Raw genomic sequence first — 11,600 nt, 5'->3', positions numbered from 1 at the left:
GCTGACTCTGCAATATAATGACTGATCATTTCTACATTTGAACGTTGTTTCAACCTGGAGGATGAGTCTTATTAAGAGTTTTGTTTTTTTATAAAATAATGCTTGAGCCTGGTTAAAATTTTGCAAAGCATTATATCTCAAAAATGGAGTTACAGCTTTTGGTAAGCTCTACAAGGGCAGGGATTTGGTTCTCTTATATTCACCATTGTTTTTCCAGAGCCTAGAGCAGTGCCTGGTACATGGCAGAGACTCAAATGTTTATTGAGTAAATGAATGAATAAATGATTTTTTTGCACTTGTGGGTATTGAAAGCATATAGCCTAGTAACAGAAGGAAACAAAGATGATGCTTATTATTGTGTAAACACATGCAAGCACACACACTACTTTAGTTTGACCATGTTTATGACTTTCCAGGGAGAAAGAGGCAAAAGTTCTACCCTTTACAAGATAGTGCATATAAATAACTGGTGATTATGAGAATAGTTTTACAGTCATAAGATACAAGTAATAAACTTAAAGATAAGGTCTTAGCTCTGGAGGGAAAAAACTGCTTTTCCCCTCTTCCGTTTCTTAAGGATCCTCTGACTTAATAATGCCTAATACAAGCTCCATACATAGAAGGTTCTCAAAAATGTACGCCAAGGGTAAATATCGTTTCAACACAGTTTACGTGGAATTATAATTTAATTCTTTGCAAATCACATTTTTGCCGCACTTTTTGCCTGTTGGAAATAAACTCTGAGGCAGGGTGTGTGTGGGTGGGGCAGCATGGCGCTCACCTGTGTGTCTACAGGGCACACACACCACCTGGTTTTGCTTAGCACTCAGTCACGTTGGCTGAAAGCACGACTCAGTGCTATAAAGAATTGTTGATGGCACTGGGGATGATTCACGTGAAGAAAGAGAAGTCTTTGGAGAGGGGACAAGGCTGCCATCTTTGATTATTTAAAGGTTTAACCTTTCTCAGGAGAGCTGAATGTGGACACTGGATGCTTCTCATAGGAAGATTTTTATTTGCCACATAGCAGCTGAGGAACAACTTGATCTTAAAACCCAAACCAGAGGAGAAAAAAGTTTTATTCCTTTTCTGGTTTCATTTTTTCCAAGGCCTTTTTGAGGGTACCTCATTTCCCCCTATTATTCTTTCCCTTGTTTTCTCCAAGGTTCACTCTATGCTTCAGCAGGAAAACTCCACCTCTCTATCAGCATATCAGCTTCCTGGGGAATGATGATTGTGGGGACAGAGCCAGGAGTGCAGTGTCCAGGCTCTCGGCCTCACGTGGAAAAGTGCTGGCTCAGGTAGTAAACGGCCATCAACTGTGATTGGATGGCCATCAGCTGTGATTGGATGGCCATCAGCTGTGGCTAGTTGGCCGTCAGCTGTAACCAGTGAGCAGTTGGCCACTAATATAACTGTCGTGGCTACACTAGCAGCAAATGGGGGCTAGCAAGAAGATGGGGGCTGAGCTAGCAAGAGTGGATTGCAGTTAGCAAGTAAGGTTGGTTGGCAGAGAGAAGTGGACGGCAGGTTGCGGATAGTGTGGCTCCTGCTTCCTGTGTCTCTAACCCAGCCGCCAGTGAGAATATAGCAGTATGAACCCCCTCTCCATGGCTCCGTGGGTGTTCCTTTTTGGCCTCACTGTATCCTGCGTTCTTTTGTGGGGAGCGGGACCAGAGACCCCGCATGACACTCTGCATGACAGTGATTCTTTCTGGTTCATTGCTTAGGATTTCAGGGCTTAGGATTCCATGGTTACAGTCAGTTAAGAGTAGTATACAGTTCTATGTTTGCCTATAAAAACGAGATCTGAGACAAGTGGTAAGACATGAATCAATTTCAGGACTAGCGAAACCTCCACAGCACTGCTGATGGATGTATTGCTAAGGTCTCCTCCCAAATCAAGGGCAAGTTTTAGTCTCCACAGACAGTGTTGTCTCACCCTTGGTAGTGTTGGTGCGTTACTTTGTCACTATTATGTGTGGTATTAAAATATTAGTTTTACCTCGATTTTTGTTTGGATGATAAAAATCTCAATTATTGGGCTATTACACATCAATCTTTTCTACTTTAAATTCAGAACTCATCCCCAAGTAAGTTAAGAAAAGTGCTGTGACTTAGGGAGACCCAGAGTGGGAATAGGAAGCGTCCAGCCTGAAGTCTGCTTCCGAATCCTTATATAATCTTAGATAAAGTGCTCAACTTGTTGGCATCTCATTTTTCTACCCATAAAATAATGTTAAAAAGAGAAATTTACCATATTCTTCCTGTTGAACGATAGAGATATGCTTTAAAATTCTTGGCATGTAATATTAAATTGTCCCTGAAAATGAATAGTGTAAAAATGACTAACTTTGAGTCATTAAGTCGTATGTTTTTAAAAAGAATCTTTATTCATACTTATAGCTTTTTATTTTTTATTTTTTTTATTTTTTTACAAGCAGGGCTATGTGGAGCAGGCTTTGGGGCACTCATTGGCTGAGGTTTAGAGAGTGAATCACAGTGAGGAAGCAGGAATCACCATGGTGAACTCATCCAATGAGAGAGAGGGCTGGGATTGAAGTGTGGTTAGTTTGAGGAATAACCCCCCAAAATGTCAGCAAGTCCACCCAGCAGCCTATCAATTCAACAGCGTCTCTCTACCTGTGGTGTGGTAGAAAGGTCAGTGTTAGGAAGCTTGGGTTAGCTCTGCCTCAGCTACCAACTGGCAGCAACCCTGAGCATGTCCTTAACCTCTCTGGGCTCTAGTTTCTTCATTTGTAAGTCCAGGGGGCTCGGGCTACATCCTCACTGTACAGCAGCCCCCAGCCACGTGTGGCTCTGGAGCACTTGAAATGTGGCTAATACAATTGAGGAAGAACTGAATTTCTAATTTAACATAATTTTAATGAATTTGAATTTAAATTCAAAAACTGAAGCAGTATAAAATATTTTTCTTTTAAGCACAACTTCATAACTTTGGTAGGACAGTATTTCATTTTAACCATTGATAAAGTAGCATTCTTATTGAGATTGTTAGAAATAAGAAATACTCACTGTATTTCAAAGACAGTATGAAAAAGTCTAAAATGTCTCATTAATAGTTTTTGTATTGGTTATGAGTTGAAATGATAGTATTTTGGATGTTTTGGGTTAAATAAAATATAGTATTAAAATTAATTTCACCTGTCTCTTTTAAATGTGGCCACTAAAAATAATTGAATTACATATGTGGCTTGCATTGTATTCTACTCAATAGTGATAAGCTAGATGATCTCAATGATGTCTTCCAGCAATGACATCTACTGTTCTAGGTAGCAATTCTGAAAGCTCAGCTCTGAGTGGCTTCAAGCATGAATTTCATAGTGGAGAGTGTGAGTTATAAAGCCCCATTTATTGGCTATGTGATTTGGGACAAGTTATTTAACCACACTGGGCCTCAGTTTCCTCACTTGAGGAATAGACATAAACATCTACCTCAAAGGATTGTTGTAAGGGTTCAACAAAATAGTATATGTGAGGTGCCAAGCGATGTGCCTATGATCGTGTTGAAATAAATTCTCCCCAATCTTCGTATCCCCCTGATTGTAATTTTTAATTCCCATGAGGACCAAAGAGGAAACTAGGACATGAGGGTTTTAGGACAAGCACCAGTTCTTGTAAAGAGCCAAGGTGAGAAGAGGTTTAGGCAGTCACGGGAAACGTGCGGCTTTTATAACACGGCTCAGCTATACTCAGGTTGGATCCTTGAAAGGATCCAGATGCCCACTTTCTAGCTGTGCACACACACGTCTCCTCCTCCCTTTACTCTCCCTTTGCCTTGACAGTTTTTGTAATTATTACAGTTGACCCTTGAGTAAAATGGTTTTGAACTGCACAGGTCCACTTAAACGCAGATTGTTTTCAATAAGCATATAGTCAGCCCTCCATATCCATGGGTTTTGTATCTGCGGATTCCACCAACTGCAGATTGAGTGCAGTATTTTCCATCTGCAGCTGGGAGTCTGTGGAGGTGGAAGGACAGCAGCATGCATTGTTCTGCGCCAATGTACACGAGGGTCTTGAGCATCCATGGATTCGGGTTCCCGTGGGGGTCCTAGAACCAATCCCCCAGTGGATCCAGAGGGATGACTAAGTTCTTGGGGAGTCAAAAGTTACACGCAGATGTTGGACTGCACCCAGGTGGGTTCCTGTTACCCCCGCATTGTTCAAGGGTCAACGGTAGTTGTATTCCAGGCTTTTGACGCATCCTCCTCTCAGGATGTAGGAATGTTGAAAGCCATAATTCAGACTGTTTGGGAGAGAAGACATGTCCCTTTTCCTGGGTATCACTGTGGACCATAGAGATCCCTAGGAGGCGGATGAGAAAAAACACTGGAGTAGATGCCAGTGTCATCTTACTTTGTATAGTTTCTTCATGTCCTCCCCACCACCCTAACAAAATGATGAAAGATAAGCTTTAGTTTTAACTAATCAATATTACTTATTCATAGTGATGAGGAAAATAATCAGTCTGTGGATACTTGGGTCAGAAAAACCTGGATTTGAATTGAGTCATGATACTTCTTACTGTGTATTCTTGGAAAGTTACTTAACCTCTCTGAGTCAGTTTCCTCATCTGATAGTTGCATCTAATTCTGCCTACCTCACAGGTCTGCTGTAAAGATTAAATGAGGCAATGCACAAGTGCCTGGGACATGGTGAGGGCTCAAGAAATGGCAGTTATTATTATTTTGTTCTTGTAAAATTTAAAAGTTATCAGTCAATTATTACTATTTAGTTACTATTTAGCACGCACAAAACTAGTCTTTTGGAGCAGTTTTTCACCTCTTGCCTGGTTTCTGTTAGGGTTACTTTATTTCTTTGTTATCTGTGTAATCTGTTTATTTTGATACTTAAAGCAAAGAATTATAAACCAGGAAAGAAAATGTCCTCCCCTATGACTTGTAACTCTAAATATGACCCTATCTCAGCGGGTATTAGTTTTGGTGACACTGACACTCTGGGTGGCTGCAGGGGATTGTCTGCATGTGAAAACCATCAGGCAACTGAAGTCACTTGATGTCCTCAGCCCCCTCGGCAAGAACGGAGATGCTCAAAAGGCTCTGATGAACTTGGCACTCAGCTTTCCCCTACAGAAAATGGGGAGAAAGCACCAAAGGGATTTTTAAAAAAGCATTTAACCACCTGTTGTTTTTACTCTTTCGCACCAGCCATTCCTCTGCAGGTTCTTGGGAAGAAAAGGCAAATGGAATAATCAGTCTGTGGCTACTTGAGTCACTGGCTCCATGGGCTGTGGAGCGTCTCAGGTTAGCGTCACACCTCACTACTGCCCAGGGTCTGTGCTTTGGGAACGAATCTGGAAGCTAAGAAATCTTCCTTTGATCCGGTATTAATTGCTTTCCAGTAGTGCTTCCTGATGCCCAGGAATGCAGCATGCAGGAATGCCAGGGGCATCTGACCCTGGACCTGCTGCTTCCTGTACGCGGGGGAAACTGTGGATGGCAGGCAGGGTGGGTAGAGCCACTTCATTACTTGACCAGGTTCCCATGACCCCTCGCATATACCTTTATTCCTGCACCCGTCACACATAATTACTCCTTTATAGCTCTGCCACCAGCAGGAATATGAATGGCTCTGGCAATATTGCAAACTCCCAGGGGTGCCAAACACATGGTATCTGGTGTGAATGGCGCTTCCTGGAGGTGTGCAGTGGCTCTGTCTGGGGATGGGGTAGGGTGGCTGGTTAGTAGATCAGCCTTGTGTATCTTTTGTCCTGGCATTTGATATGTGGTAGGTGCTCAATAAATATTTTTGGAATGAATGACACTGGCCTTACCATTTATTTTAAGTTTGTTTCACCCATTTTCCTAATCTGGATCTTTTTATCTAGCCAATTATCCTACTGTGTTTCCCCGAAAATAAGACCGGGTCTTATATTATTAAGTTTTGCTCCAAAAGATGCATTAGGGCTTATGCTCAGGGGATGTCATCCTGAAAAATCATGCGAGGGCTTATTTTCTGGTTAGGTCTTATTTTCAGGGAAACACGGTGTTATCATGAGGTTCCCCTCCCCACTTTTATTCAGGAGAGTGCTTCGGTTTCAGAGGTTTTATGCTATTGATGTTTCTTGTGCATCCAGCAAAACTTCTAGAGAGCTGAACTCACATGTGGAAGGAGCTGGGATATTCAGGCTGCTTGATGCCGCTGGGGTCTCTCCTGCTGGGGCAACTGGGCCTAGAGAGCTGGTTTGTTCCATGGTCGATTTACTTTAGGTGCTGAGAAACAACTCAGTGACCTTCTGGCCTCATTTCAATGTCACAGATGTGACTCTGGAAAATAAACTGTTTATATCTCCAGAATGTAGTAGTACTGAGTTTGGATCACAGCTGCAGCAAAACCAATCAGAAACAAATGCACGAATGCAAACAAAGTGGGAATTAATACCAACCAATTTCCTAATTCGGAATATGGAGCTGACGAGTGAGAGTGTGGGTGGGTTATCTGTCTTGGATTCTTCTGATTTCTTGAATTCATACTTCAGTGAGGAGAAATTTAACCCAGAATACTAATGGTAAAGCTTATTTGTGCCCTCAGCTCTGAGTTTTTCCGGTTCAGGTGGATAAACTGTTAGTGAGCATTTACTATGTGTCGGGCATGGGCTAGCCTTCGGGATTTTCACTTCCTCCAGATCCCTTTGCCTCATACTACAAGCCTCAGGTTCTAGGGGAAAAGAAGCCATATCCTCCTTATGGTTTTGAAGAAATCCAGCTGCCCAGACCCGAGTTCATCTGATCTGCTTCTTGAGTGTTCAAAAGGAACGTAAAGTCATTTAGACAATCCTTTTCTCCGGACAAAGTTTGACTTTCAAAATCTATCGTGCTCCTGCAGGCCCCCAAATCAAATATTTTTGACGTCAGAGACTGGGTAGTGAGTCTTTTGCTCTTGACATTCCTGTTGTAAAAATCATATTCCCCCATGTCTCCGCCTAGATGCCCCAGAGAGCTGTATGTCTCTGTCTGACTAGAGAGAAGATCACATACGTGGAGATGCCAAATCGGAAAATCCATTAATATATTTTAAAAATGTTTCTTGTGCTAACAGAATTCATGCTGAGGCAAGAGGCTCAACAAATCTTCAGCTTCCCAGAGGATGTTTCATGTGAAAAATGAAAAGAGACCCAGCACCAAGTGTTAGGACATAAGAATGTGGTTTTTTCTCAGATTTCCCAGGCAATTTGTGCTGTTGTCTTGACCCCGCTACTTGACCCTTCACCCCACCCATCTCAGTTACCTCACCCAAAACAGAAGCATAGCAGGCCACATACCATGTTTGTGAAATCAAGCTTCTATAATTCTCTTCCTGAGGAGTAAATGGAAATAAATTGTGCTTATTAATAAAGGGTTAGAAAGAATTGACAGGCCATGCTATAAACCACTATTTGGAAAAGGGTAACATAGGATCCGATGCTTGGGATCCAGTCCAGGATTATGACTTGTGGGGTTTGTTTTCCAACACCCCCACTTTTTTTTTTTTTTTTTTTTTTAACTTTATCAAGGCAGGAAAATATGGCCTTGATATTTCAGCTTGGATGAACCAGAGCAGGTAATCCATGAAGTTGCTGATTGTTTTTGTCCATGTGGCTGCAAAGCCAGGCACCTAATTGTGTGCTCTGGAAATAATCATGGTGTGTCTTGTAATGTGTCCTTGTTGCCAAAATAATGTGTGTCTGACAATTTAACTTTGCCAGTATTGGTAGGGAGTTATTGGCTTCAATCTATTATTAATAATTGGCACAAAGAGCAAATTTGATTTTCTAGCCTATTTGGTTCGACATAGGCATTTAAAGATGGGTGGTGCTCTCTGCATCATCTTTAAAAGTTTGTGACTGGGTCAAGTTTTCTCTAAAGGAAAGCAGGAAATAGGAATGTTTATTTTAATATTTTGGTGAACTTCCTTTCTTTTACCTAAATGGCTTAGAAATTAACTCTTTTTAAATGACAGAAACTCAAGTCCATCTAATTTCAGCAAAAAGTGAGTTTATTGACTCTTATAACAGGGAAGTGCAGCCAGTAGTGGATTAGCTTCAGGCGCAGCTGGAACTAGGGGTTGAAATGTTATCATCTAGACAGTTTTCCTCTCTCTACGTTTCTGCCTCTCCTTGAGGCAGGTTTCCTTCCTGTGCTAGGCAAGATGGGTGACAGTAGCCCTAGGCCCATATTCTCTGGCTTAGCAACTCTGAGTGAGAATAGAAGGTTTCTCTTCCATCGACTCAACATTGCCCTCAGAGAAAACTTTCATTTGCTCTGCTCGGCATTCCCTGTGGAGGGGCGAGGGTGGGGAGGCTGGATAGTACATGGGAAATGGACCGTCTGGGCCAAGCACTCATCCTTGTGATGGCAATGGTAGCTGCTAACCCAAGAAAAAGTTATTTAATGTCTAATTGGCTCTAATTCAGTCACATGCCCTCCTCTGAATCACACACCTGACCAAGGGTTTGTGATGCTCTGATTGCCAGGCCTGAGTCTCCTGTGTCACCTGTGGAGACAGAGATGTAAGACAAAAACAGAGTGAAGGAAGGGTGGCGCCACAAGAAAACTGGGCACTAGCAAAAGGGAGGCTAGAAGCACGCTAGCTAAAACAAAAAATATTCAGAGACTTCCATAAAAGCTGGCATTTCTTGTTTGAACCTTTCGAGGTTTGATTTGTTTTCTTTTTTATGTGACACTATCCTGAGCCCTCAGGACACCTACATTTGTCCTGGTTACAAATACCTATATTTATAGCGTGTTTCTGATTTTACAAAGTTCTTTCATCAATCCTTTTAGCAACCCCATGAAGTTTGTAACTATTCTCATTCCACAGGTGAGGAAACTGAGGTACAGAGAGTTAACTGACTAACCCACACTACACAACAGGTAACCAGAGGAGCTGTGCTCAAAGCGGCTGCCTGACTCTACAGTCCTTGCATGTTCCACTCTATCCTGTAAGAGAGAAAGAAGGCACCACAAAAGCAGGTCCAGCGTGAATCGGGGCAGGGCACAGATTCAGGAGATGGTTCAGAGGAGTTAGCAACAGACTGTGGTGAGTCACTGACCGTAGGTGGAGGTGGAGGTGGAGGGGAAGGAGATGACTCAGCCTTCCAGCTTGGGTGACGATGGGGTGGAAGCTGCTGCCATTAATTAAGACAGAGCTCACGGGCAGAGATAATTCCCAGCCTCTCGGGTAGATTCCCCGCTTCCCACTTCAGTTTTTGAGCCACTCCCGATGAGACCCAAGCAATAACCACCCTCCTCCTTTTTCTTATGCCCTCCGCTATCTGGGGGTGTGGGAGGGGTTCCTTCTTCTGGCCCCAGAATCCAGTGCTCTAGCTTTGGGGTGCTCTAGTGGTCTAGCCTTTCTCTTCTCTCAGAGTTCCTCTGGAACTCGGGCGCTTTTGTTTCCAGTTTGGACCCGGGGCTTGGTGACCCTGGGAGTGAGACATGCTGCTGGGGTGGCCGGAGTTTCAGCTCACAGTAAGCTGCCTCACTTTCCCCTCCTTAGTCCTAGCACTCCACTGCTGCTTTGAGATCCATCTAAAGGCTCGGCCCTGCTGTCCAACTTAACTCGTGCAATCCCCTTCTGTCTGACTTTCTGGCATGTTGATTAGGGCTCTACCTCACATGGACAAATAGCCCTCAGTGACAAGCTACCATCCTGATGCCTGAACGTCAGCCCAGCTGGGATGCCCCAGAGCATTGTTCTGCTTGACTGTCTGTGTGGCCGGGGGCCACTGGGCTCACCTCTCCCAAGACTTTTAGCTTCTGCTTCCCCCACTTGGGTGTCCCTGCCGTAGTCAGCAGGTCTATTCTTGTTCCCCTTGCTGACCAAAATGTTCTCACCTCAGAGTCTTTGCATTGGTTGCTTCCTGGCCTGGCGGGCCGTTCCTAGCCATTCAGGCCCCAGCTTAAGTGCTATGTTCCTATCCTATGTTGCCTGCTCTCTTCCCATCTCTTTCTATATCATCACCCTGCTTCTCTGTCTTCACCACATCGATATATTTGGAATTCTTTTATTTGGGTCCTTGCATCTTGTTTCCTCACTAGAATAATAGCTCCTGGAAGGCAGGGACTTCCCCTCTATGCTCACTGTTATATTGGAAGGCCTAAACAATGACTGCCACATAGTAGGTGCTTAACTATTTACAGAATGTTACTCAACAAGTCTTGACTGCTGAAACCACACGGTGTCTGGTTTATACCGGGGGAGGAGATGCAAAGGGTTTTGTGCAGGTGAATTGGAGAGCTGTCCACTGGAGCTGACCAACTCCCTCTGCTGGAACTGTCCACCTGGTCAGTTAGACAGACTTCTAGGTTCAGTTCAGAACTGTCCTCTCAAACACCTTCCCTTGCCCTGATCCCCCACGCAGTACAAGGCATCCCTTCTTCCTTGTTCCAGGAGCACCTCTTTCCAGTCTTTAATTATCCACCTGTCTCATACGTAGCATTGTATACTTTCTTACCTACCTTTTCTCCAACTTAGACTGTGAGCTTTATGCCAGCAAAATTCTGTGGAGTTTCTCTTTGGATCCCTGGTGTCTAACACAGAGTCACAGTTTAATTCCACAATTATTTGTGTGCAAATATGCAAGTTGGTGGGTGCATTAGGAAACCAGATGTATGAATCTGGTATGCAAGAGATAAGTCAGTGTTAGCGATGCAATGATAAAATTAACTAATCTAATAGCCATTTATCCAAAAACCATGTCCCTGAAGAAACAGGCCTTTGAAACTTTGGCCAGTCACCTGCAAAAGAGCTCACGTCATTGTTACTGTGTCAAGTTACATTGCTCTGAGCCATCCTCCTACTCACACGCTCCTATTCACAAGCCAAGGATACAGGTCCAATGAGTTATGTGCCCTGACCCACTCAGGACAACTCCGGAGTCATGGTTCTGATATTCTCAGCTCCTGAACAACTCTGTTCTCATCTCAGCCGATTTATACACACGAGCTCTTGTGAGGCCAGCCTCATGAATCATAAGTCTGTGCTCGGAGGGCGCCTACCTCGTCCTGCCCACATGTGGATTTAGTGACGCACAACATGAGGGCTAGCTCGGGCTCATTCTACTCACTTTCAAGTCAGTGATGGTTTCATTCTGTGTATCCCTTGATCCACTATGTTACTACAGACTGGAGATCAAAAAAACATAATTCGTTTGGTAATTTTATGTAATGCCATCCTGGAGATGAAATTTTAATTATGAAAGAAAACTAGTTGTTTAGTCAGCAACCATTTGTCAGTTGCGTGCTACATGGCAGGCATTGTGCCAGGAGATGAAGACCGGATGAGTAAGATGAAGGCTTTGTCTTGGAGTAGCTCATAGCCCTGAGGCCAGTGCAAGGCGAGAGGGCAGATGATTTCAGTCCGATTTGGTGAGGGATGAGGTAGGGTGAAGTCTTGGGGGATGACTGCAAGCTAGTCAGACAAAGGCTGGAGGGCAGGGAGGGATGAACAAGAACAAGACAGGAAAGTATGGACAGGGAGTGGCAGACGGGAGACCAACCAGAGCAGCCTCTGGGCTGTAGAAGGTACTTGAATGTTAACCTATAGGTCAGTGCTTTCCAACATTTAAGGAATAC

This window comes from Rhinolophus sinicus, chromosome 17 (assembly GCF_057876585.1).
Source record: "Rhinolophus sinicus isolate RSI-liver-muscle chromosome 17, RSI-T2T, whole genome shotgun sequence".
NCBI lineage: Eukaryota > Metazoa > Chordata > Mammalia > Chiroptera > Rhinolophidae > Rhinolophus > Rhinolophus sinicus.
This window is presented reverse-complemented; position numbering follows the sequence as displayed.